The following is a 23,264-nucleotide window of genomic DNA, read 5'->3' as shown; positions in this document are numbered from 1 at the left end:
AGTACTTTCGCCACGTGCCCTTAAATTAATGTTTTTTTTCCCCCTTCTTACTCGCTGCAGACCAGCCTATAGTGTGTCTCGACTTGTCTCGACTTTGCTCAGCTGACGCGAGAGCTGACGCTCTCAAATCGGCCTATATCAAAACGACAAGCACGAGAAACGACTGAGAGAGGTAAGGAGAGGCGAGGCGATGGGCACACAGCACTCCCCCTTCCTTTCACGGTGGCGTGTCCATGACCGAATCGGGTTGTAGCTCCAAAAACAAAGGAGAAAGAAAAAACAGGAAGTAAAACTGCCAACGGTACCCTGTGTCCCCACGCGCTCACCCGCCCAAGTACTGACAAGGGCCAAAGTTGTTACAAATCGGCAATCGGACATTTTCTTTCATCTTGTCTTTATCGGTTGAGAACCAGTGTATTCAACATATTATGGCCATTGCCGAGTGAATGCTGTAGCGCTTCCCGACAAGTCGGGTTCGGATCCTCTGTCAACTTCCACGCAGGGTGATGATCTTTTGGTCATCACACTCGCCTGCTGAAATCGGCGCTGCCTTTTCGTAGTAGTAAAAGACTAGTGGCCCGTGGGGGGATCGAACCCACGACCTTCGCGTTATTAGCACGACGCTCTAACCAACTGAGCTAACGGGCCTCGGCAGATGCAGTTGCTCAGCCCTGCGCTGGAAACGTATGGCATGAAGCCGTACACCATTTCTATGGTCGTCGGACGTCTGCTTCCCTCGTCTATATTCTGCTGACGGTCACGAAACAGTAGCTATATTGCGAGCAGGACGGGAAACGGCAGCTCGGTCAGCTCAAACTTGTCACAGTTCGTGTGGAAAAAATTCCGTTCCGGTACCGGGAATCGAACCCGGGCCTCCTGGGTGAAAGCCAGGTATCCTAGCTACTAGACCACACCGGATGTGGGGGTGTCTTCGCCGGTTCGGACGGTCGCTTGTCGCATTTCGTGTCGTGTCCCGCGTCGGCGCCCTTCTCTCTTTGCGAGCGTCTTTGCGCTTACTCACTGGCAAGGCGCGCACCTCAAACGTCTCAGAGCAATGCTTTTGGCTTCATGCTGTGCTGGGAGAAGAGGGAAAGGGAAGCTGTAAGTAGCAGTAACAGGGAGTAAACATTTTCCCGCTGAAGCGTTGAAACCGTTGTGGATAACAAACAAGAAATAAGTTGGTGCCCTAGCAACAGCATCACCATCAGTCACAGAAAATTAAATGCCCCGGGTGAGGATCGAACTCACGACCTTAAGATTATGAGACTTACGCGCTGCCTACTGCGCTACCGAGGCACGGGCGAACCGTTTTTCCTGGAAACTGGGTAAGTACCATACCCAATGTTAGACGTAAAGACACTGTACTTCCTGGATAACGTGTTCTGTTGCTAGACGTGCATTGCCGGCCCAGTTGATTGCGGTGTTGCTGCAGCTTTTGCAAACGATAGGCAGCACTCCTTGTCGTTAACGTTCAGTGCCTCGGAGGCACCTGGACATAGCAAATTGTGAGGCCAGGCCGACGCTAGTCTGTAGAACATGATGCGAGCGTCCTAGTGGGGACCCGCGAGTGCTGCGTTCTCGGTTCTTCTCAAGGGAATCCAGCTATACATTCTTGTGGATCGTGCATCTCAAGAGCGCAAGCAGCACGGCAGCATTATCGCGGGAACAGCAAAACGATGCATCGGCCGGGAATCGAACCCGGGCCGCCCGCGTGGCAGGCGAGCATTCTACCACTGAACCACCGATGCTCGGGCCAGTAGTAACTTCACGCTGCTTGCCGAGCAGATGTCTCAAGGGAAAGTGGGACTGCCGTCAAGCGCCGTAGCATTCTGTCGAGAAGATGCTGCAGGCGCTGAATCCTGCACTGCACTGCTTAAATATGCCGCCAGAACGCGGTCCTCTGCGTACTCTTGCGTCGCCGGTGCCGGCACCGACTCTTGCCAAAGGATGCGAAATGTGCGCGGATACGCCGTCCGAATGCGGCTGGATGTTCTCCCCTAGCCTACCTCGAAATGCGCCTGCCAGGTACGATCACCTTCGGCCGCTGCCGACAGGCGGGAAGCCGACACAGCGCGGCGTCGGGGCGCTTCCTTGTGCGGTGGTGGTGTAATGGTCAGCATAGTTGCCTTCCAAGCAGTTGATCCGGGTTCGATTCCCGGCCACCGCAACAGGCTTTTTAATTTCGCGTATGAGTACTTTCGCCACGTGCCCTTAAATTAATGTTTTTTTTCCCCCTTCTTACTCGCTGCAGACCAGCCTATAGTGTGTCTCGACTTGTCTCGACTTTGCTCAGCTGACGCGAGAGCTGACGCTCTCAAATCGGCCTATATCAAAACGACAAGCACGAGAAACGACTGAGAGAGGTAAGGAGAGGCGAGGCGATGGGCACACAGCACTCCCCCTTCCTTTCACGGTGGCGTGTCCATGACCGAATCGGGTTGTAGCTCCAAAAACAAAGGAGAAAGAAAAAACAGGAAGTAAAACTGCCAACGGTACCCTGTGTCCCCATGCGCTCACCCGCCCAAGTACTGACAAGGGCCAAAGTTGTTACAAATCGGCAATCGGACATTTTCTTTCATCTTGTCTTTATCGGTTGAGAACCAGTGTATTCAACATATTATGGCCATTGCCGAGTGAATGCTGTAGCGCTTCCCGACAAGTCGGGTTCGGATCCTCTGTCAACTTCCACGCAGGGTGATGATCTTTTGGTCATCACACTCGCCTGCTGAAATCGGCGCTGCCTTTTCGTAGTAGTAAAAGACTAGTGGCCCGTGGGGGGATCGAACCCACGACCTTCGCGTTATTAGCACGACGCTCTAACCAACTGAGCTAACGGGCCTCGGCAGATGCAGTTGCTCAGCCCTGCGCTGGAAACGTATGGCATGAAGCCGTACACCATTTCTATGGTCGTCGGACGTCTGCTTCCCTCGTCTATATTCTGCTGACGGTCACGAAACAGTAGCTATATTGCGAGCAGGACGGGAAACGGCAGCTCGGTCAGCTCAAACTTGTCACAGTTCGTGTGGAAAAAATTCCGTTCCGGTACCGGGAATCGAACCCGGGCCTCCTGGGTGAAAGCCAGGTATCCTAGCTACTAGACCACACCGGATGTGGGGGTGTCTTCGCCGGTTCGGACGGTCGCTTGTCGCATTTCGTGTCGTGTCCCGCGTCGGCGCCCTTCTCTCTTTGCGAGCGTCTTTGCGCTTACTCACTGGCAAGGCGCGCACCTCAAACGTCTCAGAGCAATGCTTTTGGCTTCATGCTGTGCTGGGAGAAGAGGGAAAGGGAAGCTGTAAGTAGCAGTAACAGGGAGTAAACATTTTCCCGCTGAAGCGTTGAAACCGTTGTGGATAACAAACAAGAAATAAGTTGGTGCCCTAGCAACAGCATCACCATCAGTCACAGAAAATTAAATGTCCCGGGTGAGGATCGAACTCACGACCTTAAGATTATGAGACTTACGCGCTGCCTACTGCGCTACCGAGGCACGGGCGAACCGTTTTTCCTGGAAACTGGGTAAGTACCATACCCAATGTTAGACGTAAAGACACTGTACTTCCTGGATAACGTGTTCTGTTGCTAGACGTGCATTGCCGGCCCAGTTGATTGCGGTGTTGCTGCAGCTTTTGCAAACGATAGGCAGCACTCCTTGTCGTTAACGTTCAGTGCCTCGGAGGCACCTGGACATAGCAAATTGTGAGGCCAGGCCGACGCTAGTCTGTAGAACATGATGCGAGCGTCCTAGTGGGGACCCGCGAGTGCTGCGTTCTCGGTTCTTCTCAAGGGAATCCAGCTATACATTCTTGTGGATCGTGCATCTCAAGAGCGCAAGCAGCACGGCAGCATTATCGCGGGAACAGCAAAACGATGCATCGGCCGGGAATCGAACCCGGGCCGCCCGCGTGGCAGGCGAGCATTCTACCACTGAACCACCGATGCTCGGGCCAGTAGTAACTTCACGCTGCTTGCCGAGCAGATGTCTCAAGGGAAAGTGGGACTGCCGTCAAGCGCCGTAGCATTCTGTCGAGAAGATGCTGCAGGCGCTGAATCCTGCACTGCACTGCTTAAATATGCCGCCAGAACGCGGTCCTCTGCGTACTCTTGCGTCGCCGGTGCCGGCACCGACTCTTGCCAAAGGATGCGAAATGTGCGCGGATACGCCGTCCGAATGCGGCTGGATGTTCTCCCCTAGCCTACCTCGAAATGCGCCTGCCAGGTACGATCACCTTCGGCCGCTGCCGACAGGCGGGAAGCCGACACAGCGCGGCGTCGGGGCGCTTCCTTGTGCGGTGGTGGTGTAATGGTCAGCATAGTTGCCTTCCAAGCAGTTGATCCGGGTTCGATTCCCGGCCACCGCAACAGGCTTTTTAATTTCGCGTATGAGTACTTTCGCCACGTGCCCTTAAATTAATGTTTTTTTTCCCCCTTCTTACTCGCTGCAGACCAGCCTATAGTGTGTCTCGACTTGTCTCGACTTTGCTCAGCTGACGCGAGAGCTGACGCTCTCAAATCGGCCTATATCAAAACGACAAGCACGAGAAACGACTGAGAGAGGTAAGGAGAGGCGAGGCGATGGGCACACAGCACTCCCCCTTCCTTTCACGGTGGCGTGTCCATGACCGAATCGGGTTGTAGCTCCAAAAACAAAGGAGAAAGAAAAAACAGGAAGTAAAACTGCCAACGGTACCCTGTGTCCCCACGCGCTCACCCGCCCAAGTACTGACAAGGGCCAAAGTTGTTACAAATCGGCAATCGGACATTTTCTTTCATCTTGTCTTTATCGGTTGAGAACCAGTGTATTCAACATATTATGGCCATTGCCGAGTGAATGCTGTAGCGCTTCCCGACAAGTCGGGTTCGGATCCTCTGTCAACTTCCACGCAGGGTGATGATCTTTTGGTCATCACACTCGCCTGCTGAAATCGGCGCTGCCTTTTCGTAGTAGTAAAAGACTAGTGGCCCGTGGGGGGATCGAACCCACGACCTTCGCGTTATTAGCACGACGCTCTAACCAACTGAGCTAACGGGCCTCGGCAGATGCAGTTGCTCAGCCCTGCGCTGGAAACGTATGGCATGAAGCCGTACACCATTTCTATGGTCGTCGGACGTCTGCTTCCCTCGTCTATATTCTGCTGACGGTCACGAAACAGTAGCTATATTGCGAGCAGGACGGGAAACGGCAGCTCGGTCAGCTCAAACTTGTCACAGTTCGTGTGGAAAAAATTCCGTTCCGGTACCGGGAATCGAACCCGGGCCTCCTGGGTGAAAGCCAGGTATCCTAGCTACTAGACCACACCGGATGTGGGGGTGTCTTCGCCGGTTCGGACGGTCGCTTGTCGCATTTCGTGTCGTGTCCCGCGTCGGCGCCCTTCTCTCTTTGCGAGCGTCTTTGCGCTTACTCACTGGCAAGGCGCGCACCTCAAACGTCTCAGAGCAATGCTTTTGGCTTCATGCTGTGCTGGGAGAAGAGGGAAAGGGAAGCTGTAAGTAGCAGTAACAGGGAGTAAACATTTTCCCGCTGAAGCGTTGAAACCGTTGTGGATAACAAACAAGAAATAAGTTGGTGCCCTAGCAACAGCATCACCATCAGTCACAGAAAATTAAATGCCCCGGGTGAGGATCGAACTCACGACCTTAAGATTATGAGACTTACGCGCTGCCTACTGCGCTACCGAGGCACGGGCGAACCGTTTTTCCTGGAAACTGGGTAAGTACCATACCCAATGTTAGACGTAAAGACACTGTACTTCCTGGATAACGTGTTCTGTTGCTAGACGTGCATTGCCGGCCCAGTTGATTGCGGTGTTGCTGCAGCTTTTGCAAACGATAGGCAGCACTCCTTGTCGTTAACGTTCAGTGCCTCGGAGGCACCTGGACATAGCAAATTGTGAGGCCAGGCCGACGCTAGTCTGTAGAACATGATGCGAGCGTCCTAGTGGGGACCCGCGAGTGCTGCGTTCTCGGTTCTTCTCAAGGGAATCCAGCTATACATTCTTGTGGATCGTGCATCTCAAGAGCGCAAGCAGCACGGCAGCATTATCGCGGGAACAGCAAAACGATGCATCGGCCGGGAATCGAACCCGGGCCGCCCGCGTGGCAGGCGAGCATTCTACCACTGAACCACCGATGCTCGGGCCAGTAGTAACTTCACGCTGCTTGCCGAGCAGATGTCTCAAGGGAAAGTGGGACTGCCGTCAAGCGCCGTAGCATTCTGTCGAGAAGATGCTGCAGGCGCTGAATCCTGCACTGCACTGCTTAAATATGCCGCCAGAACGCGGTCCTCTGCGTACTCTTGCGTCGCCGGTGCCGGCACCGACTCTTGCCAAAGGATGCGAAATGTGCGCGGATACGCCGTCCGAATGCGGCTGGATGTTCTCCCCTAGCCTACCTCGAAATGCGCCTGCCAGGTACGATCACCTTCGGCCGCTGCCGACAGGCGGGAAGCCGACACAGCGCGGCGTCGGGGCGCTTCCTTGTGCGGTGGTGGTGTAATGGTCAGCATAGTTGCCTTCCAAGCAGTTGATCCGGGTTCGATTCCCGGCCACCGCAACAGGCTTTTTAATTTCGCGTATGAGTACTTTCGCCACGTGCCCTTAAATTAATGTTTTTTTTCCCCCTTCTTACTCGCTGCAGACCAGCCTATAGTGTGTCTCGACTTGTCTCGACTTTGCTCAGCTGACGCGAGAGCTGACGCTCTCAAATCGGCCTATATCAAAACGACAAGCACGAGAAACGACTGAGAGAGGTAAGGAGAGGCGAGGCGATGGGCACACAGCACTCCCCCTTCCTTTCACGGTGGCGTGTCCATGACCGAATCGGGTTGTAGCTCCAAAAACAAAGGAGAAAGAAAAAACAGGAAGTAAAACTGCCAACGGTACCCTGTGTCCCCATGCGCTCACCCGCCCAAGTACTGACAAGGGCCAAAGTTGTTACAAATCGGCAATCGGACATTTTCTTTCATCTTGTCTTTATCGGTTGAGAACCAGTGTATTCAACATATTATGGCCATTGCCGAGTGAATGCTGTAGCGCTTCCCGACAAGTCGGGTTCGGATCCTCTGTCAACTTCCACGCAGGGTGATGATCTTTTGGTCATCACACTCGCCTGCTGAAATCGGCGCTGCCTTTTCGTAGTAGTAAAAGACTAGTGGCCCGTGGGGGGATCGAACCCACGACCTTCGCGTTATTAGCACGACGCTCTAACCAACTGAGCTAACGGGCCTCGGCAGATGCAGTTGCTCAGCCCTGCGCTGGAAACGTATGGCATGAAGCCGTACACCATTTCTATGGTCGTCGGACGTCTGCTTCCCTCGTCTATATTCTGCTGACGGTCACGAAACAGTAGCTATATTGCGAGCAGGACGGGAAACGGCAGCTCGGTCAGCTCAAACTTGTCACAGTTCGTGTGGAAAAAATTCCGTTCCGGTACCGGGAATCGAACCCGGGCCTCCTGGGTGAAAGCCAGGTATCCTAGCTACTAGACCACACCGGATGTGGGGGTGTCTTCGCCGGTTCGGACGGTCGCTTGTCGCATTTCGTGTCGTGTCCCGCGTCGGCGCCCTTCTCTCTTTGCGAGCGTCTTTGCGCTTACTCACTGGCAAGGCGCGCACCTCAAACGTCTCAGAGCAATGCTTTTGGCTTCATGCTGTGCTGGGAGAAGAGGGAAAGGGAAGCTGTAAGTAGCAGTAACAGGGAGTAAACATTTTCCCGCTGAAGCGTTGAAACCGTTGTGGATAACAAACAAGAAATAAGTTGGTGCCCTAGCAACAGCATCACCATCAGTCACAGAAAATTAAATGCCCCGGGTGAGGATCGAACTCACGACCTTAAGATTATGAGACTTACGCGCTGCCTACTGCGCTACCGAGGCACGGGCGAACCGTTTTTCCTGGAAACTGGGTAAGTACCATACCCAATGTTAGACGTAAAGACACTGTACTTCCTGGATAACGTGTTCTGTTGCTAGACGTGCATTGCCGGCCCAGTTGATTGCGGTGTTGCTGCAGCTTTTGCAAACGATAGGCAGCACTCCTTGTCGTTAACGTTCAGTGCCTCGGAGGCACCTGGACATAGCAAATTGTGAGGCCAGGCCGACGCTAGTCTGTAGAACATGATGCGAGCGTCCTAGTGGGGACCCGCGAGTGCTGCGTTCTCGGTTCTTCTCAAGGGAATCCAGCTATACATTCTTGTGGATCGTGCATCTCAAGAGCGCAAGCAGCACGGCAGCATTATCGCGGGAACAGCAAAACGATGCATCGGCCGGGAATCGAACCCGGGCCGCCCGCGTGGCAGGCGAGCATTCTACCACTGAACCACCGATGCTCGGGCCAGTAGTAACTTCACGCTGCTTGCCGAGCAGATGTCTCAAGGGAAAGTGGGACTGCCGTCAAGCGCCGTAGCATTCTGTCGAGAAGATGCTGCAGGCGCTGAATCCTGCACTGCACTGCTTAAATATGCCGCCAGAACGCGGTCCTCTGCGTACTCTTGCGTCGCCGGTGCCGGCACCGACTCTTGCCAAAGGATGCGAAATGTGCGCGGATACGCCGTCCGAATGCGGCTGGATGTTCTCCCCTAGCCTACCTCGAAATGCGCCTGCCAGGTACGATCACCTTCGGCCGCTGCCGACAGGCGGGAAGCCGACACAGCGCGGCGTCGGGGCGCTTCCTTGTGCGGTGGTGGTGTAATGGTCAGCATAGTTGCCTTCCAAGCAGTTGATCCGGGTTCGATTCCCGGCCACCGCAACAGGCTTTTTAATTTCGCGTATGAGTACTTTCGCCACGTGCCCTTAAATTAATGTTTTTTTTCCCCCTTCTTACTCGCTGCAGACCAGCCTATAGTGTGTCTCGACTTGTCTCGACTTTGCTCAGCTGACGCGAGAGCTGACGCTCTCAAATCGGCCTATATCAAAACGACAAGCACGAGAAACGACTGAGAGAGGTAAGGAGAGGCGAGGCGATGGGCACACAGCACTCCCCCTTCCTTTCACGGTGGCGTGTCCATGACCGAATCGGGTTGTAGCTCCAAAAACAAAGGAGAAAGAAAAAACAGGAAGTAAAACTGCCAACGGTACCCTGTGTCCCCATGCGCTCACCCGCCCAAGTACTGACAAGGGCCAAAGTTGTTACAAATCGGCAATCGGACATTTTCTTTCATCTTGTCTTTATCGGTTGAGAACCAGTGTATTCAACATATTATGGCCATTGCCGAGTGAATGCTGTAGCGCTTCCCGACAAGTCGGGTTCGGATCCTCTGTCAACTTCCACGCAGGGTGATGATCTTTTGGTCATCACACTCGCCTGCTGAAATCGGCGCTGCCTTTTCGTAGTAGTAAAAGACTAGTGGCCCGTGGGGGGATCGAACCCACGACCTTCGCGTTATTAGCACGACGCTCTAACCAACTGAGCTAACGGGCCTCGGCAGATGCAGTTGCTCAGCCCTGCGCTGGAAACGTATGGCATGAAGCCGTACACCATTTCTATGGTCGTCGGACGTCTGCTTCCCTCGTCTATATTCTGCTGACGGTCACGAAACAGTAGCTATATTGCGAGCAGGACGGGAAACGGCAGCTCGGTCAGCTCAAACTTGTCACAGTTCGTGTGGAAAAAATTCCGTTCCGGTACCGGGAATCGAACCCGGGCCTCCTGGGTGAAAGCCAGGTATCCTAGCTACTAGACCACACCGGATGTGGGGGTGTCTTCGCCGGTTCGGACGGTCGCTTGTCGCATTTCGTGTCGTGTCCCGCGTCGGCGCCCTTCTCTCTTTGCGAGCGTCTTTGCGCTTACTCACTGGCAAGGCGCGCACCTCAAACGTCTCAGAGCAATGCTTTTGGCTTCATGCTGTGCTGGGAGAAGAGGGAAAGGGAAGCTGTAAGTAGCAGTAACAGGGAGTAAACATTTTCCCGCTGAAGCGTTGAAACCGTTGTGGATAACAAACAAGAAATAAGTTGGTGCCCTAGCAACAGCATCACCATCAGTCACAGAAAATTAAATGTCCCGGGTGAGGATCGAACTCACGACCTTAAGATTATGAGACTTACGCGCTGCCTACTGCGCTACCGAGGCACGGGCGAACCGTTTTTCCTGGAAACTGGGTAAGTACCATACCCAATGTTAGACGTAAAGACACTGTACTTCCTGGATAACGTGTTCTGTTGCTAGACGTGCATTGCCGGCCCAGTTGATTGCGGTGTTGCTGCAGCTTTTGCAAACGATAGGCAGCACTCCTTGTCGTTAACGTTCAGTGCCTCGGAGGCACCTGGACATAGCAAATTGTGAGGCCAGGCCGACGCTAGTCTGTAGAACATGATGCGAGCGTCCTAGTGGGGACCCGCGAGTGCTGCGTTCTCGGTTCTTCTCAAGGGAATCCAGCTATACATTCTTGTGGATCGTGCATCTCAAGAGCGCAAGCAGCACGGCAGCATTATCGCGGGAACAGCAAAACGATGCATCGGCCGGGAATCGAACCCGGGCCGCCCGCGTGGCAGGCGAGCATTCTACCACTGAACCACCGATGCTCGGGCCAGTAGTAACTTCACGCTGCTTGCCGAGCAGATGTCTCAAGGGAAAGTGGGACTGCCGTCAAGCGCCGTAGCATTCTGTCGAGAAGATGCTGCAGGCGCTGAATCCTGCACTGCACTGCTTAAATATGCCGCCAGAACGCGGTCCTCTGCGTACTCTTGCGTCGCCGGTGCCGGCACCGACTCTTGCCAAAGGATGCGAAATGTGCGCGGATACGCCGTCCGAATGCGGCTGGATGTTCTCCCCTAGCCTACCTCGAAATGCGCCTGCCAGGTACGATCACCTTCGGCCGCTGCCGACAGGCGGGAAGCCGACACAGCGCGGCGTCGGGGCGCTTCCTTGTGCGGTGGTGGTGTAATGGTCAGCATAGTTGCCTTCCAAGCAGTTGATCCGGGTTCGATTCCCGGCCACCGCAACAGGCTTTTTAATTTCGCGTATGAGTACTTTCGCCACGTGCCCTTAAATTAATGTTTTTTTTCCCCCTTCTTACTCGCTGCAGACCAGCCTATAGTGTGTCTCGACTTGTCTCGACTTTGCTCAGCTGACGCGAGAGCTGACGCTCTCAAATCGGCCTATATCAAAACGACAAGCACGAGAAACGACTGAGAGAGGTAAGGAGAGGCGAGGCGATGGGCACACAGCACTCCCCCTTCCTTTCACGGTGGCGTGTCCATGACCGAATCGGGTTGTAGCTCCAAAAACAAAGGAGAAAGAAAAAACAGGAAGTAAAACTGCCAACGGTACCCTGTGTCCCCACGCGCTCACCCGCCCAAGTACTGACAAGGGCCAAAGTTGTTACAAATCGGCAATCGGACATTTTCTTTCATCTTGTCTTTATCGGTTGAGAACCAGTGTATTCAACATATTATGGCCATTGCCGAGTGAATGCTGTAGCGCTTCCCGACAAGTCGGGTTCGGATCCTCTGTCAACTTCCACGCAGGGTGATGATCTTTTGGTCATCACACTCGCCTGCTGAAATCGGCGCTGCCTTTTCGTAGTAGTAAAAGACTAGTGGCCCGTGGGGGGATCGAACCCACGACCTTCGCGTTATTAGCACGACGCTCTAACCAACTGAGCTAACGGGCCTCGGCAGATGCAGTTGCTCAGCCCTGCGCTGGAAACGTATGGCATGAAGCCGTACACCATTTCTATGGTCGTCGGACGTCTGCTTCCCTCGTCTATATTCTGCTGACGGTCACGAAACAGTAGCTATATTGCGAGCAGGACGGGAAACGGCAGCTCGGTCAGCTCAAACTTGTCACAGTTCGTGTGGAAAAAATTCCGTTCCGGTACCGGGAATCGAACCCGGGCCTCCTGGGTGAAAGCCAGGTATCCTAGCTACTAGACCACACCGGATGTGGGGGTGTCTTCGCCGGTTCGGACGGTCGCTTGTCGCATTTCGTGTCGTGTCCCGCGTCGGCGCCCTTCTCTCTTTGCGAGCGTCTTTGCGCTTACTCACTGGCAAGGCGCGCACCTCAAACGTCTCAGAGCAATGCTTTTGGCTTCATGCTGTGCTGGGAGAAGAGGGAAAGGGAAGCTGTAAGTAGCAGTAACAGGGAGTAAACATTTTCCCGCTGAAGCGTTGAAACCGTTGTGGATAACAAACAAGAAATAAGTTGGTGCCCTAGCAACAGCATCACCATCAGTCACAGAAAATTAAATGCCCCGGGTGAGGATCGAACTCACGACCTTAAGATTATGAGACTTACGCGCTGCCTACTGCGCTACCGAGGCACGGGCGAACCGTTTTTCCTGGAAACTGGGTAAGTACCATACCCAATGTTAGACGTAAAGACACTGTACTTCCTGGATAACGTGTTCTGTTGCTAGACGTGCATTGCCGGCCCAGTTGATTGCGGTGTTGCTGCAGCTTTTGCAAACGATAGGCAGCACTCCTTGTCGTTAACGTTCAGTGCCTCGGAGGCACCTGGACATAGCAAATTGTGAGGCCAGGCCGACGCTAGTCTGTAGAACATGATGCGAGCGTCCTAGTGGGGACCCGCGAGTGCTGCGTTCTCGGTTCTTCTCAAGGGAATCCAGCTATACATTCTTGTGGATCGTGCATCTCAAGAGCGCAAGCAGCACGGCAGCATTATCGCGGGAACAGCAAAACGATGCATCGGCCGGGAATCGAACCCGGGCCGCCCGCGTGGCAGGCGAGCATTCTACCACTGAACCACCGATGCTCGGGCCAGTAGTAACTTCACGCTGCTTGCCGAGCAGATGTCTCAAGGGAAAGTGGGACTGCCGTCAAGCGCCGTAGCATTCTGTCGAGAAGATGCTGCAGGCGCTGAATCCTGCACTGCACTGCTTAAATATGCCGCCAGAACGCGGTCCTCTGCGTACTCTTGCGTCGCCGGTGCCGGCACCGACTCTTGCCAAAGGATGCGAAATGTGCGCGGATACGCCGTCCGAATGCGGCTGGATGTTCTCCCCTAGCCTACCTCGAAATGCGCCTGCCAGGTACGATCACCTTCGGCCGCTGCCGACAGGCGGGAAGCCGACACAGCGCGGCGTCGGGGCGCTTCCTTGTGCGGTGGTGGTGTAATGGTCAGCATAGTTGCCTTCCAAGCAGTTGATCCGGGTTCGATTCCCGGCCACCGCAACAGGCTTTTTAATTTCGCGTATGAGTACTTTCGCCACGTGCCCTTAAATTAATGTTTTTTTTCCCCCTTCTTACTCGCTGCAGACCAGCCTATAGTGTGTCTCGACTTGTCTCGACTTTGCTCAGCTGACGCGAGAGCTGACGCTCTCAAATCGGCCTATATCAAAACGACAAGCACGAGAAACGACTGAGAGAGGTAAGGAGAGGCGAGGCGATGGGCACACAGCACTCCCCCTTCCTTTCACGGTGGCGTGTCCATGACCGAATCGGGTTGTAGCTCCAAAAACAAAGGAGAAAGAAAAAACAGGAAGTAAAACTGCCAACGGTACCCTGTGTCCCCATGCGCTCACCCGCCCAAGTACTGACAAGGGCCAAAGTTGTTACAAATCGGCAATCGGACATTTTCTTTCATCTTGTCTTTATCGGTTGAGAACCAGTGTATTCAACATATTATGGCCATTGCCGAGTGAATGCTGTAGCGCTTCCCGACAAGTCGGGTTCGGATCCTCTGTCAACTTCCACGCAGGGTGATGATCTTTTGGTCATCACACTCGCCTGCTGAAATCGGCGCTGCCTTTTCGTAGTAGTAAAAGACTAGTGGCCCGTGGGGGGATCGAACCCACGACCTTCGCGTTATTAGCACGACGCTCTAACCAACTGAGCTAACGGGCCTCGGCAGATGCAGTTGCTCAGCCCTGCGCTGGAAACGTATGGCATGAAGCCGTACACCATTTCTATGGTCGTCGGACGTCTGCTTCCCTCGTCTATATTCTGCTGACGGTCACGAAACAGTAGCTATATTGCGAGCAGGACGGGAAACGGCAGCTCGGTCAGCTCAAACTTGTCACAGTTCGTGTGGAAAAAATTCCGTTCCGGTACCGGGAATCGAACCCGGGCCTCCTGGGTGAAAGCCAGGTATCCTAGCTACTAGACCACACCGGATGTGGGGGTGTCTTCGCCGGTTCGGACGGTCGCTTGTCGCATTTCGTGTCGTGTCCCGCGTCGGCGCCCTTCTCTCTTTGCGAGCGTCTTTGCGCTTACTCACTGGCAAGGCGCGCACCTCAAACGTCTCAGAGCAATGCTTTTGGCTTCATGCTGTGCTGGGAGAAGAGGGAAAGGGAAGCTGTAAGTAGCAGTAACAGGGAGTAAACATTTTCCCGCTGAAGCGTTGAAACCGTTGTGGATAACAAACAAGAAATAAGTTGGTGCCCTAGCAACAGCATCACCATCAGTCACAGAAAATTAAATGCCCCGGGTGAGGATCGAACTCACGACCTTAAGATTATGAGACTTACGCGCTGCCTACTGCGCTACCAAGGCACGGGCGAACCGTTTTTCCTGGAAACTGGGTAAGTACCATACCCAATGTTAGACGTAAAGACACTGTACTTCCTGGATAACGTGTTCTGTTGCTAGACGTGCATTGCCGGCCCAGTTGATTGCGGTGTTGCTGCAGCTTTTGCAAACGATAGGCAGCACTCCTTGTCGTTAACGTTCAGTGCCTCGGAGGCACCTGGACATAGCAAATTGTGAGGCCAGGCCGACGCTAGTCTGTAGAACATGATGCGAGCGTCCTAGTGGGGACCCGCGAGTGCTGCGTTCTCGGTTCTTCTCAAGGGAATCCAGCTATACATTCTTGTGGATCGTGCATCTCAAGAGCGCAAGCAGCACGGCAGCATTATCGCGGGAACAGCAAAACGATGCATCGGCCGGGAATCGAACCCGGGCCGCCCGCGTGGCAGGCGAGCATTCTACCACTGAACCACCGATGCTCGGGCCAGTAGTAACTTCACGCTGCTTGCCGAGCAGATGTCTCAAGGGAAAGTGGGACTGCCGTCAAGCGCCGTAGCATTCTGTCGAGAAGATGCTGCAGGCGCTGAATCCTGCACTGCACTGCTTAAATATGCCGCCAGAACGCGGTCCTCTGCGTACTCTTGCGTCGCCGGTGCCGGCACCGACTCTTGCCAAAGGATGCGAAATGTGCGCGGATACGCCGTCCGAATGCGGCTGGATGTTCTCCCCTAGCCTACCTCGAAATGCGCCTGCCAGGTACGATCACCTTCGGCCGCTGCCGACAGGCGGGAAGCCGACACAGCGCGGCGTCGGGGCGCTTCCTTGTGCGGTGGTGGTGTAATGGTCAGCATAGTTGCCTTCCAAGCAGTTGATCCGGTTTCGATTCCCGGCCACCGCAACAGGCTTTTTAATTTCGCGTATGAGTACTTTCGCCACGTGCCCTTAAATTAATGTTTTTTTTCCCCCTTCTTACTCGCTGCAGACCAGCCTATAGTGTGTCTCGACTTGTCTCGACTTTGCTCAGCTGACGCGAGAGCTGACGCTCTCAAATCGGCCTATATCAAAACGACAAGCACGAGAAACGACTGAGAGAGGTAAGGAGAGGCGAGGCGATGGGCACACAGCACTCCCCCTTCCTTTCACGGTGGCGTGTCCATGACCGAATCGGGTTGTAGCTCCAAAAACAAAGGAGAAAGAAAAAACAGGAAGTAAAACTGCCAACGGTACCCTGTGTCCCCATGCGCTCACCCGCCCAAGTACTGACAAGGGCCAAAGTTGTTACAAATCGGCAATCGGACATTTTCTTTCATCTTGTCTTTATCGGTTGAGAACCAGTGTATTCAACATATTATGGCCATTGCCGAGTGAATGCTGTAGCGCTTCCCGACAAGTCGGGTTCGGATCCTCTGTCAACTTCCACGCAGGGTGATGATCTTTTGGTCATCACACTCGCCTGCTGAAATCGGCGCTGCCTTTTCGTAGTAGTAAAAGACTAGTGGCCCGTGGGGGGATCGAACCCACGACCTTCGCGTTATTAGCACGACGCTCTAACCAACTGAGCTAACGGGCCTCGGCAGATGCAGTTGCTCAGCCCTGCGCTGGAAACGTATGGCATGAAGCCGTACACCATTTCTATGGTCGTCGGACGTCTGCTTCCCTCGTCTATATTCTGCTGACGGTCACGAAACAGTAGCTATATTGCGAGCAGGACGGGAAACGGCAGCTCGGTCAGCTCAAACTTGTCACAGTTCGTGTGGAAAAAATTCCGTTCCGGTACCGGGAATCGAACCCGGGCCTCCTGGGTGAAAGCCAGGTATCCTAGCTACTAGACCACACCGGATGTGGGGGTGTCTTCGCCGGTTCGGACGGTCGCTTGTCGCATTTCGTGTCGTGTCCCGCGTCGGCGCCCTTCTCTCTTTGCGAGCGTCTTTGCGCTTACTCACTGGCAAGGCGCGCACCTCAAACGTCTCAGAGCAATGCTTTTGGCTTCATGCTGTGCTGGGAGAAGAGGGAAAGGGAAGCTGTAAGTAGCAGTAACAGGGAGTAAACATTTTCCCGCTGAAGCGTTGAAACCGTTGTGGATAACAAACAAGAAATAAGTTGGTGCCCTAGCAACAGCATCACCATCAGTCACAGAAAATTAAATGCCCCGGGTGAGGATCGAACTCACGACCTTAAGATTATGAGACTTACGCGCTGCCTACTGCGCTACCGAGGCACGGGCGAACCGTTTTTCCTGGAAACTGGGTAAGTACCATACCCAATGTTAGACGTAAAGACACTGTACTTCCTGGATAACGTGTTCTGTTGCTAGACGTGCATTGCCGGCCCAGTTGATTGCGGTGTTGCTGCAGCTTTTGCAAACGATAGGCAGCACTCCTTGTCGTTAACGTTCAGTGCCTCGGAGGCACCTGGACATAGCAAATTGTGAGGCCAGGCCGACGCTAGTCTGTAGAACATGATGCGAGCGTCCTAGTGGGGACCCGCGAGTGCTGCGTTCTCGGTTCTTCTCAAGGGAATCCAGCTATACATTCTTGTGGATCGTGCATCTCAAGAGCGCAAGCAGCACGGCAGCATTATCGCGGGAACAGCAAAACGATGCATCGGCCGGGAATCGAACCCGGGCCGCCCGCGTGGCAGGCGAGCATTCTACCACTGAACCACCGATGCTCGGGCCAGTAGTAACTTCACGCTGCTTGCCGAGCAGATGTCTCAAGGGAAAGTGGGACTGCCGTCAAGCGCCGTAGCATTCTGTCGAGAAGATGCTGCAGGCGCTGAATCCTGCACTGCACTGCTTAAATATGCCGCCAGAACGCGGTCCTCTGCGTACTCTTGCGTCGCCGGTGCCGGCACCGACTCTTGCCAAAGGATGCGAAATGTGCGCGGATACGCCGTCCGAATGCGGCTGGATGTTCTCCCCTAGCCTACCTCGAAATGCGCCTGCCAGGTACGATCACCTTCGGCCGCTGCCGACAGGCGGGAAGCCGACACAGCGCGGCGTCGGGGCGCTTCCTTGTGCGGTGGTGGTGTAATGGTCAGCATAGTTGCCTTCCAAGCAGTTGATCCGGTTTCGATTCCCGGCCACCGCAACAGGCTTTTTAATTTCGCGTATGAGTACTTTCGCCACGTGCCCTTAAATTAATGTTTTTTTTCCCCCTTCTTACTCGCTGCAGACCAGCCTATAGTGTGTCTCGACTTGTCTCGACTTTGCTCAGCTGACGCGAGAGCTGACGCTCTCAAATCGGCCTATATCAAAACGACAAGCACGAGAAACGACTGAGAGAGGTAAGGAGAGGCGAGGCGATGGGCACACAGCACTCCCCCTTCCTTTCACGGTGGCGTGTCCATGACCGAATCGGGTTGTAGCTCCAAAAACAAAGGAGAAAGAAAAAACAGGAAGTAAAACTGCCAACGGTACCCTGTGTCCCCATGCGCTCACCCGCCCAAGTACTGACAAGGGCCAAAGTTGTTACAAATCGGCAATCGGACATTTTCTTTCATCTTGTCTTTATCGGTTGAGAACCAGTGTATTCAACATATTATGGCCATTGCCGAGTGAATGCTGTAGCGCTTCCCGACAAGTCGGGTTCGGATCCTCTGTCAACTTCCACGCAGGGTGATGATCTTTTGGTCATCACACTCGCCTGCTGAAATCGGCGCTGCCTTTTCGTAGTAGTAAAAGACTAGTGGCCCGTGGGGGGATCGAACCCACGACCTTCGCGTTATTAGCACGACGCTCTAACCAACTGAGCTAACGGGCCTCGGCAGATGCAGTTGCTCAGCCCTGCGCTGGAAACGTATGGCATGAAGCCGTACACCATTTCTATGGTCGTCGGACGTCTGCTTCCCTCGTCTATATTCTGCTGACGGTCACGAAACAGTAGCTATATTGCGAGCAGGACGGGAAACGGCAGCTCGGTCAGCTCAAACTTGTCACAGTTCGTGTGGAAAAAATTCCGTTCCGGTACCGGGAATCGAACCCGGGCCTCCTGGGTGAAAGCCAGGTATCCTAGCTACTAGACCACACCGGATGTGGGGGTGTCTTCGCCGGTTCGGACGGTCGCTTGTCGCATTTCGTGTCGTGTCCCGCGTCGGCGCCCTTCTCTCTTTGCGAGCGTCTTTGCGCTTACTCACTGGCAAGGCGCGCACCTCAAACGTCTCAGAGCAATGCTTTTGGCTTCATGCTGTGCTGGGAGAAGAGGGAAAGGGAAGCTGTAAGTAGCAGTAACAGGGAGTAAACATTTTCCCGCTGAAGCGTTGAAACCGTTGTGGATAACAAACAAGAAATAAGTTGGTGCCCTAGCAACAGCATCACCATCAGTCACAGAAAATTAAATGCCCCGGGTGAGGATCGAACTCACGACCTTAAGATTATGAGACTTACGCGCTGCCTACTGCGCTACCGAGGCACGGGCGAACCGTTTTTCCTGGAAACTGGGTAAGTACCATACCCAATGTTAGACGTAAAGACACTGTACTTCCTGGATAACGTGTTCTGTTGCTAGACGTGCATTGCCGGCCCAGTTGATTGCGGTGTTGCTGCAGCTTTTGCAAACGATAGGCAGCACTCCTTGTCGTTAACGTTCAGTGCCTCGGAGGCACCTGGACATAGCAAATTGTGAGGCCAGGCCGACGCTAGTCTGTAGAACATGATGCGAGCGTCCTAGTGGGGACCCGCGAGTGCTGCGTTCTCGGTTCTTCTCAAGGGAATCCAGCTATACATTCTTGTGGATCGTGCATCTCAAGAGCGCAAGCAGCACGGCAGCATTATCGCGGGAATAGCAAAACGATGCATCGGCCGGGAATCGAACCCGGGCCGCCCGCGTGGCAGGCGAGCATTCTACCACTGAACCACCGATGCTCGGGCCAGTAGTAACTTCACGCTGCTTGCCGAGCAGATGTCTCAAGGGAAAGTGGGACTGCCGTCAAGCGCCGTAGCATTCTGTCGAGAAGATGCTGCAGGCGCTGAATCCTGCACTGCACTGCTTAAATATGCCGCCAGAACGCGGTCCTCTGCGTACTCTTGCGTCGCCGGTGCCGGCACCGACTCTTGCCAAAGGATGCGAAATGTGCGCGGATACGCCGTCCGAATGCGGCTGGATGTTCTCCCCTAGCCTACCTCGAAATGCGCCTGCCAGGTACGATCACCTTCGGCCGCTGCCGACAGGCGGGAAGCCGACACAGCGCGGCGTCGGGGCGCTTCCTTGTGCGGTGGTGGTGTAATGGTCAGCATAGTTGCCTTCCAAGCAGTTGATCCGGTTTCGATTCCCGGCCACCGCAACAGGCTTTTTAATTTCGCGTATGAGTACTTTCGCCACGTGCCCTTAAATTAATGTTTTTTTTCCCCCTTCTTACTCGCTGCAGACCAGCCTATAGTGTGTCTCGACTTGTCTCGACTTTGCTCAGCTGACGCGAGAGCTGACGCTCTCAAATCGGCCTATATCAAAACGACAAGCACGAGAAACGACTGAGAGAGGTAAGGAGAGGCGAGGCGATGGGCACACAGCACTCCCCCTTCCTTTCACGGTGGCGTGTCCATGACCGAATCGGGTTGTAGCTCCAAAAACAAAGGAGAAAGAAAAAACAGGAAGTAAAACTGCCAACGGTACCCTGTGTCCCCATGCGCTCACCCGCCCAAGTACTGACAAGGGCCAAAGTTGTTACAAATCGGCAATCGGACATTTTCTTTCATCTTGTCTTTATCGGTTGAGAACCAGTGTATTCAACATATTATGGCCATTGCCGAGTGAATGCTGTAGCGCTTCCCGACAAGTCGGGTTCGGATCCTCTGTCAACTTCCACGCAGGGTGATGATCTTTTGGTCATCACACTCGCCTGCTGAAATCGGCGCTGCCTTTTCGTAGTAGTAAAAGACTAGTGGCCCGTGGGGGGATCGAACCCACGACCTTCGCGTTATTAGCACGACGCTCTAACCAACTGAGCTAACGGGCCTCGGCAGATGCAGTTGCTCAGCCCTGCGCTGGAAACGTATGGCATGAAGCCGTACACCATTTCTATGGTCGTCGGACGTCTGCTTCCCTCGTCTATATTCTGCTGACGGTCACGAAACAGTAGCTATATTGCGAGCAGGACGGGAAACGGCAGCTCGGTCAGCTCAAACTTGTCACAGTTCGTGTGGAAAAAATTCCGTTCCGGTACCGGGAATCGAACCCGGGCCTCCTGGGTGAAAGCCAGGTATCCTAGCTACTAGACCACACCGGATGTGGGGGTGTCTTCGCCGGTTCGGACGGTCGCTTGTCGCATTTCGTGTCGTGTCCCGCGTCGGCGCCCTTCTCTCTTTGCGAGCGTCTTTGCGCTTACTCACTGGCAAGGCGCGCACCTCAAACGTCTCAGAGCAATGCTTTTGGCTTCATGCTGTGCTGGGAGAAGAGGGAAAGGGAAGCTGTAAGTAGCAGTAACAGGGAGTAAACATTTTCCCGCTGAAGCGTTGAAACCGTTGTGGATAACAAACAAGAAATAAGTTGGTGCCCTAGCAACAGCATCACCATCAGTCACAGAAAATTAAATGCCCCGGGTGAGGATCGAACTCACGACCTTAAGATTATGAGACTTACGCGCTGCCTACTGCGCTACCGAGGCACGGGCGAACCGTTTTTCCTGGAAACTGGGTAAGTACCATACCCAATGTTAGACGTAAAGACACTGTACTTCCTGGATAACGTGTTCTGTTGCTAGACGTGCATTGCCGGCCCAGTTGATTGCGGTGTTGCTGCAGCTTTTGCAAACGATAGGCAGCACTCCTTGTCGTTAACGTTCAGTGCCTCGGAGGCACCTGGACATAGCAAATTGTGAGGCCAGGCCGACGCTAGTCTGTAGAACATGATGCGAGCGTCCTAGTGGGGACCCGCGAGTGCTGCGTTCTCGGTTCTTCTCAAGGGAATCCAGCTATACATTCTTGTGGATCGTGCATCTCAAGAGCGCAAGCAGCACGGCAGCATTATCGCGGGAATAGCAAAACGATGCATCGGCCGGGAATCGAACCCGGGCCGCCCGCGTGGCAGGCGAGCATTCTACCACTGAACCACCGATGCTCGGGCCAGTAGTAACTTCACGCTGCTTGCCGAGCAGATGTCTCAAGGGAAAGTGGGACTGCCGTCAAGCGCCGTAGCATTCTGTCGAGAAGATGCTGCAGGCGCTGAATCCTGCACTGCACTGCTTAAATATGCCGCCAGAACGCGGTCCTCTGCGTACTCTTGCGTCGCCGGTGCCGGCACCGACTCTTGCCAAAGGATGCGAAATGTGCGCGGATACGCCGTCCGAATGCGGCTGGATGTTCTCCCCTAGCCTACCTCGAAATGCGCCTGCCAGGTACGATCACCTTCGGCCGCTGCCGACAGGCGGGAAGCCGACACAGCGCGGCGTCGGGGCGCTTCCTTGTGCGGTGGTGGTGTAATGGTCAGCATAGTTGCCTTCCAAGCAGTTGATCCGGTTTCGATTCCCGGCCACCGCAACAGGCTTTTTAATTTCGCGTATGAGTACTTTCGCCACGTGCCCTTAAATTAATGTTTTTTTTCCCCCTTCTTACTCGCTGCAGACCAGCCTATAGTGTGTCTCGACTTGTCTCGACTTTGCTCAGCTGACGCGAGAGCTGACGCTCTCAAATCGGCCTATATCAAAACGACAAGCACGAGAAACGACTGAGAGAGGTAAGGAGAGGCGAGGCGATGGGCACACAGCACTCCCCCTTCCTTTCACGGTGGCGTGTCCATGACCGAATCGGGTTGTAGCTCCAAAAACAAAGGAGAAAGAAAAAACAGGAAGTAAAACTGCCAACGGTACCCTGTGTCCCCATGCGCTCACCCGCCCAAGTACTGACAAGGGCCAAAGTTGTTACAAATCGGCAATCGGACATTTTCTTTCATCTTGTCTTTATCGGTTGAGAACCAGTGTATTCAACATATTATGGCCATTGCCGAGTGAATGCTGTAGCGCTTCCCGACAAGTCGGGTTCGGATCCTCTGTCAACTTCCACGCAGGGTGATGATCTTTTGGTCATCACACTCGCCTGCTGAAATCGGCGCTGCCTTTTCGTAGTAGTAAAAGACTAGTGGCCCGTGGGGGGATCGAACCCACGACCTTCGCGTTATTAGCACGACGCTCTAACCAACTGAGCTAACGGGCCTCGGCAGATGCAGTTGCTCAGCCCTGCGCTGGAAACGTATGGCATGAAGCCGTACACCATTTCTATGGTCGTCGGACGTCTGCTTCCCTCGTCTATATTCTGCTGACGGTCACGAAACAGTAGCTATATTGCGAGCAGGACGGGAAACGGCAGCTCGGTCAGCTCAAACTTGTCACAGTTCGTGTGGAAAAAATTCCGTTCCGGTACCGGGAATCGAACCCGGGCCTCCTGGGTGAAAGCCAGGTATCCTAGCTACTAGACCACACCGGATGTGGGGGTGTCTTCGCCGGTTCGGACGGTCGCTTGTCGCATTTCGTGTCGTGTCCCGCGTCGGCGCCCTTCTCTCTTTGCGAGCGTCTTTGCGCTTACTCACTGGCAAGGCGCGCACCTCAAACGTCTCAGAGCAATGCTTTTGGCTTCATGCTGTGCTGGGAGAAGAGGGAAAGGGAAGCTGTAAGTAGCAGTAACAGGGAGTAAACATTTTCCCGCTGAAGCGTTGAAACCGTTGTGGATAACAAACAAGAAATAAGTTGGTGCCCTAGCAACAGCATCACCATCAGTCACAGAAAATTAAATGCCCCGGGTGAGGATCGAACTCACGACCTTAAGATTATGAGACTTACGCGCTGCCTACTGCGCTACCGAGGCACGGGCGAACCGTTTTTCCTGGAAACTGGGTAAGTACCATACCCAATGTTAGACGTAA

General features: G+C 54.1%; 53 non-coding genes across 53 annotated transcripts; 10 read left to right on the top strand and 43 right to left on the bottom strand.

Moving 5' to 3' along the window:
• Window positions 1–574: 574 nt before the first annotated feature.
• On the bottom strand, window positions 575–648 carry Trnai-aau (transfer RNA isoleucine (anticodon AAU)). The gene has a single exon. It is a non-coding gene; the product is annotated as a tRNA-Ile (tRNA).
• Window positions 649–846: 198 nt separating this feature from the next.
• On the bottom strand, window positions 847–918 carry Trnae-uuc (transfer RNA glutamic acid (anticodon UUC)). Its single transcript has one exon. It is a non-coding gene; the product is annotated as a tRNA-Glu (tRNA).
• A 305-nt stretch (window positions 919–1,223) lies between these two features.
• On the bottom strand, window positions 1,224–1,296 carry Trnam-cau (transfer RNA methionine (anticodon CAU)). The gene has a single exon. It is a non-coding gene; the product is annotated as a tRNA-Met (tRNA).
• Window positions 1,297–1,677: 381 nt separating this feature from the next.
• Trnag-gcc (transfer RNA glycine (anticodon GCC)) lies at window positions 1,678–1,748 on the bottom strand. Its single transcript has one exon. It is a non-coding gene; the product is annotated as a tRNA-Gly (tRNA).
• Window positions 1,749–2,095: 347 nt separating this feature from the next.
• On the top strand, window positions 2,096–2,167 carry Trnag-ucc (transfer RNA glycine (anticodon UCC)). Its single transcript has one exon. It is a non-coding gene; the product is annotated as a tRNA-Gly (tRNA).
• A 598-nt stretch (window positions 2,168–2,765) lies between these two features.
• Trnai-aau (transfer RNA isoleucine (anticodon AAU)) lies at window positions 2,766–2,839 on the bottom strand. The gene has a single exon. It is a non-coding gene; the product is annotated as a tRNA-Ile (tRNA).
• Window positions 2,840–3,037: 198 nt separating this feature from the next.
• Trnae-uuc (transfer RNA glutamic acid (anticodon UUC)) lies at window positions 3,038–3,109 on the bottom strand. The gene has a single exon. It is a non-coding gene; the product is annotated as a tRNA-Glu (tRNA).
• A 305-nt stretch (window positions 3,110–3,414) lies between these two features.
• On the bottom strand, window positions 3,415–3,487 carry Trnam-cau (transfer RNA methionine (anticodon CAU)). Its single transcript has one exon. It is a non-coding gene; the product is annotated as a tRNA-Met (tRNA).
• Window positions 3,488–3,868: 381 nt separating this feature from the next.
• Trnag-gcc (transfer RNA glycine (anticodon GCC)) lies at window positions 3,869–3,939 on the bottom strand. Its single transcript has one exon. It is a non-coding gene; the product is annotated as a tRNA-Gly (tRNA).
• A 347-nt stretch (window positions 3,940–4,286) lies between these two features.
• On the top strand, window positions 4,287–4,358 carry Trnag-ucc (transfer RNA glycine (anticodon UCC)). The gene has a single exon. It is a non-coding gene; the product is annotated as a tRNA-Gly (tRNA).
• A 598-nt stretch (window positions 4,359–4,956) lies between these two features.
• On the bottom strand, window positions 4,957–5,030 carry Trnai-aau (transfer RNA isoleucine (anticodon AAU)). Its single transcript has one exon. It is a non-coding gene; the product is annotated as a tRNA-Ile (tRNA).
• Window positions 5,031–5,228: 198 nt separating this feature from the next.
• Window positions 5,229–5,300, bottom strand: Trnae-uuc (transfer RNA glutamic acid (anticodon UUC)). Its single transcript has one exon. It is a non-coding gene; the product is annotated as a tRNA-Glu (tRNA).
• Window positions 5,301–5,605: 305 nt separating this feature from the next.
• Window positions 5,606–5,678, bottom strand: Trnam-cau (transfer RNA methionine (anticodon CAU)). The gene has a single exon. It is a non-coding gene; the product is annotated as a tRNA-Met (tRNA).
• A 381-nt stretch (window positions 5,679–6,059) lies between these two features.
• Trnag-gcc (transfer RNA glycine (anticodon GCC)) lies at window positions 6,060–6,130 on the bottom strand. Its single transcript has one exon. It is a non-coding gene; the product is annotated as a tRNA-Gly (tRNA).
• A 347-nt stretch (window positions 6,131–6,477) lies between these two features.
• Window positions 6,478–6,549, top strand: Trnag-ucc (transfer RNA glycine (anticodon UCC)). The gene has a single exon. It is a non-coding gene; the product is annotated as a tRNA-Gly (tRNA).
• Window positions 6,550–7,147: 598 nt separating this feature from the next.
• On the bottom strand, window positions 7,148–7,221 carry Trnai-aau (transfer RNA isoleucine (anticodon AAU)). Its single transcript has one exon. It is a non-coding gene; the product is annotated as a tRNA-Ile (tRNA).
• A 198-nt stretch (window positions 7,222–7,419) lies between these two features.
• On the bottom strand, window positions 7,420–7,491 carry Trnae-uuc (transfer RNA glutamic acid (anticodon UUC)). Its single transcript has one exon. It is a non-coding gene; the product is annotated as a tRNA-Glu (tRNA).
• Window positions 7,492–7,796: 305 nt separating this feature from the next.
• On the bottom strand, window positions 7,797–7,869 carry Trnam-cau (transfer RNA methionine (anticodon CAU)). The gene has a single exon. It is a non-coding gene; the product is annotated as a tRNA-Met (tRNA).
• A 381-nt stretch (window positions 7,870–8,250) lies between these two features.
• Window positions 8,251–8,321, bottom strand: Trnag-gcc (transfer RNA glycine (anticodon GCC)). Its single transcript has one exon. It is a non-coding gene; the product is annotated as a tRNA-Gly (tRNA).
• Window positions 8,322–8,668: 347 nt separating this feature from the next.
• Window positions 8,669–8,740, top strand: Trnag-ucc (transfer RNA glycine (anticodon UCC)). Its single transcript has one exon. It is a non-coding gene; the product is annotated as a tRNA-Gly (tRNA).
• Window positions 8,741–9,338: 598 nt separating this feature from the next.
• Window positions 9,339–9,412, bottom strand: Trnai-aau (transfer RNA isoleucine (anticodon AAU)). Its single transcript has one exon. It is a non-coding gene; the product is annotated as a tRNA-Ile (tRNA).
• Window positions 9,413–9,610: 198 nt separating this feature from the next.
• Window positions 9,611–9,682, bottom strand: Trnae-uuc (transfer RNA glutamic acid (anticodon UUC)). The gene has a single exon. It is a non-coding gene; the product is annotated as a tRNA-Glu (tRNA).
• A 305-nt stretch (window positions 9,683–9,987) lies between these two features.
• On the bottom strand, window positions 9,988–10,060 carry Trnam-cau (transfer RNA methionine (anticodon CAU)). The gene has a single exon. It is a non-coding gene; the product is annotated as a tRNA-Met (tRNA).
• Window positions 10,061–10,441: 381 nt separating this feature from the next.
• Trnag-gcc (transfer RNA glycine (anticodon GCC)) lies at window positions 10,442–10,512 on the bottom strand. Its single transcript has one exon. It is a non-coding gene; the product is annotated as a tRNA-Gly (tRNA).
• Window positions 10,513–10,859: 347 nt separating this feature from the next.
• On the top strand, window positions 10,860–10,931 carry Trnag-ucc (transfer RNA glycine (anticodon UCC)). The gene has a single exon. It is a non-coding gene; the product is annotated as a tRNA-Gly (tRNA).
• Window positions 10,932–11,529: 598 nt separating this feature from the next.
• On the bottom strand, window positions 11,530–11,603 carry Trnai-aau (transfer RNA isoleucine (anticodon AAU)). The gene has a single exon. It is a non-coding gene; the product is annotated as a tRNA-Ile (tRNA).
• Window positions 11,604–11,801: 198 nt separating this feature from the next.
• Trnae-uuc (transfer RNA glutamic acid (anticodon UUC)) lies at window positions 11,802–11,873 on the bottom strand. The gene has a single exon. It is a non-coding gene; the product is annotated as a tRNA-Glu (tRNA).
• Window positions 11,874–12,178: 305 nt separating this feature from the next.
• Window positions 12,179–12,251, bottom strand: Trnam-cau (transfer RNA methionine (anticodon CAU)). The gene has a single exon. It is a non-coding gene; the product is annotated as a tRNA-Met (tRNA).
• Window positions 12,252–12,632: 381 nt separating this feature from the next.
• Window positions 12,633–12,703, bottom strand: Trnag-gcc (transfer RNA glycine (anticodon GCC)). The gene has a single exon. It is a non-coding gene; the product is annotated as a tRNA-Gly (tRNA).
• Window positions 12,704–13,050: 347 nt separating this feature from the next.
• Window positions 13,051–13,122, top strand: Trnag-ucc (transfer RNA glycine (anticodon UCC)). The gene has a single exon. It is a non-coding gene; the product is annotated as a tRNA-Gly (tRNA).
• A 598-nt stretch (window positions 13,123–13,720) lies between these two features.
• On the bottom strand, window positions 13,721–13,794 carry Trnai-aau (transfer RNA isoleucine (anticodon AAU)). Its single transcript has one exon. It is a non-coding gene; the product is annotated as a tRNA-Ile (tRNA).
• A 198-nt stretch (window positions 13,795–13,992) lies between these two features.
• Trnae-uuc (transfer RNA glutamic acid (anticodon UUC)) lies at window positions 13,993–14,064 on the bottom strand. The gene has a single exon. It is a non-coding gene; the product is annotated as a tRNA-Glu (tRNA).
• A 305-nt stretch (window positions 14,065–14,369) lies between these two features.
• On the bottom strand, window positions 14,370–14,442 carry Trnam-cau (transfer RNA methionine (anticodon CAU)). The gene has a single exon. It is a non-coding gene; the product is annotated as a tRNA-Met (tRNA).
• A 381-nt stretch (window positions 14,443–14,823) lies between these two features.
• Trnag-gcc (transfer RNA glycine (anticodon GCC)) lies at window positions 14,824–14,894 on the bottom strand. The gene has a single exon. It is a non-coding gene; the product is annotated as a tRNA-Gly (tRNA).
• A 347-nt stretch (window positions 14,895–15,241) lies between these two features.
• Window positions 15,242–15,313, top strand: Trnag-ucc (transfer RNA glycine (anticodon UCC)). The gene has a single exon. It is a non-coding gene; the product is annotated as a tRNA-Gly (tRNA).
• Window positions 15,314–15,911: 598 nt separating this feature from the next.
• Window positions 15,912–15,985, bottom strand: Trnai-aau (transfer RNA isoleucine (anticodon AAU)). Its single transcript has one exon. It is a non-coding gene; the product is annotated as a tRNA-Ile (tRNA).
• A 198-nt stretch (window positions 15,986–16,183) lies between these two features.
• On the bottom strand, window positions 16,184–16,255 carry Trnae-uuc (transfer RNA glutamic acid (anticodon UUC)). Its single transcript has one exon. It is a non-coding gene; the product is annotated as a tRNA-Glu (tRNA).
• Window positions 16,256–16,560: 305 nt separating this feature from the next.
• Trnam-cau (transfer RNA methionine (anticodon CAU)) lies at window positions 16,561–16,633 on the bottom strand. Its single transcript has one exon. It is a non-coding gene; the product is annotated as a tRNA-Met (tRNA).
• Window positions 16,634–17,014: 381 nt separating this feature from the next.
• On the bottom strand, window positions 17,015–17,085 carry Trnag-gcc (transfer RNA glycine (anticodon GCC)). Its single transcript has one exon. It is a non-coding gene; the product is annotated as a tRNA-Gly (tRNA).
• Window positions 17,086–17,432: 347 nt separating this feature from the next.
• Window positions 17,433–17,504, top strand: Trnag-ucc (transfer RNA glycine (anticodon UCC)). The gene has a single exon. It is a non-coding gene; the product is annotated as a tRNA-Gly (tRNA).
• A 598-nt stretch (window positions 17,505–18,102) lies between these two features.
• Trnai-aau (transfer RNA isoleucine (anticodon AAU)) lies at window positions 18,103–18,176 on the bottom strand. Its single transcript has one exon. It is a non-coding gene; the product is annotated as a tRNA-Ile (tRNA).
• Window positions 18,177–18,374: 198 nt separating this feature from the next.
• Window positions 18,375–18,446, bottom strand: Trnae-uuc (transfer RNA glutamic acid (anticodon UUC)). Its single transcript has one exon. It is a non-coding gene; the product is annotated as a tRNA-Glu (tRNA).
• Window positions 18,447–18,751: 305 nt separating this feature from the next.
• Window positions 18,752–18,824, bottom strand: Trnam-cau (transfer RNA methionine (anticodon CAU)). The gene has a single exon. It is a non-coding gene; the product is annotated as a tRNA-Met (tRNA).
• Window positions 18,825–19,205: 381 nt separating this feature from the next.
• Window positions 19,206–19,276, bottom strand: Trnag-gcc (transfer RNA glycine (anticodon GCC)). Its single transcript has one exon. It is a non-coding gene; the product is annotated as a tRNA-Gly (tRNA).
• Window positions 19,277–19,623: 347 nt separating this feature from the next.
• Window positions 19,624–19,695, top strand: Trnag-ucc (transfer RNA glycine (anticodon UCC)). Its single transcript has one exon. It is a non-coding gene; the product is annotated as a tRNA-Gly (tRNA).
• A 598-nt stretch (window positions 19,696–20,293) lies between these two features.
• On the bottom strand, window positions 20,294–20,367 carry Trnai-aau (transfer RNA isoleucine (anticodon AAU)). The gene has a single exon. It is a non-coding gene; the product is annotated as a tRNA-Ile (tRNA).
• A 198-nt stretch (window positions 20,368–20,565) lies between these two features.
• On the bottom strand, window positions 20,566–20,637 carry Trnae-uuc (transfer RNA glutamic acid (anticodon UUC)). Its single transcript has one exon. It is a non-coding gene; the product is annotated as a tRNA-Glu (tRNA).
• Window positions 20,638–20,942: 305 nt separating this feature from the next.
• Trnam-cau (transfer RNA methionine (anticodon CAU)) lies at window positions 20,943–21,015 on the bottom strand. The gene has a single exon. It is a non-coding gene; the product is annotated as a tRNA-Met (tRNA).
• A 381-nt stretch (window positions 21,016–21,396) lies between these two features.
• Trnag-gcc (transfer RNA glycine (anticodon GCC)) lies at window positions 21,397–21,467 on the bottom strand. Its single transcript has one exon. It is a non-coding gene; the product is annotated as a tRNA-Gly (tRNA).
• A 347-nt stretch (window positions 21,468–21,814) lies between these two features.
• On the top strand, window positions 21,815–21,886 carry Trnag-ucc (transfer RNA glycine (anticodon UCC)). The gene has a single exon. It is a non-coding gene; the product is annotated as a tRNA-Gly (tRNA).
• Window positions 21,887–22,484: 598 nt separating this feature from the next.
• Trnai-aau (transfer RNA isoleucine (anticodon AAU)) lies at window positions 22,485–22,558 on the bottom strand. The gene has a single exon. It is a non-coding gene; the product is annotated as a tRNA-Ile (tRNA).
• A 198-nt stretch (window positions 22,559–22,756) lies between these two features.
• Trnae-uuc (transfer RNA glutamic acid (anticodon UUC)) lies at window positions 22,757–22,828 on the bottom strand. Its single transcript has one exon. It is a non-coding gene; the product is annotated as a tRNA-Glu (tRNA).
• Window positions 22,829–23,133: 305 nt separating this feature from the next.
• Trnam-cau (transfer RNA methionine (anticodon CAU)) lies at window positions 23,134–23,206 on the bottom strand. Its single transcript has one exon. It is a non-coding gene; the product is annotated as a tRNA-Met (tRNA).
• Between the last annotated feature and the right edge of the window lie 58 nt (window positions 23,207–23,264).

Source organism: Schistocerca nitens, unplaced genomic scaffold (genome assembly GCF_023898315.1).
Source record: "Schistocerca nitens isolate TAMUIC-IGC-003100 unplaced genomic scaffold, iqSchNite1.1 HiC_scaffold_226, whole genome shotgun sequence".
NCBI lineage: Eukaryota > Metazoa > Arthropoda > Insecta > Orthoptera > Acrididae > Schistocerca > Schistocerca nitens.
Note: the sequence above shows the minus strand (reverse complement) of the source record. Positions and strands in the feature narration are given on the sequence as shown.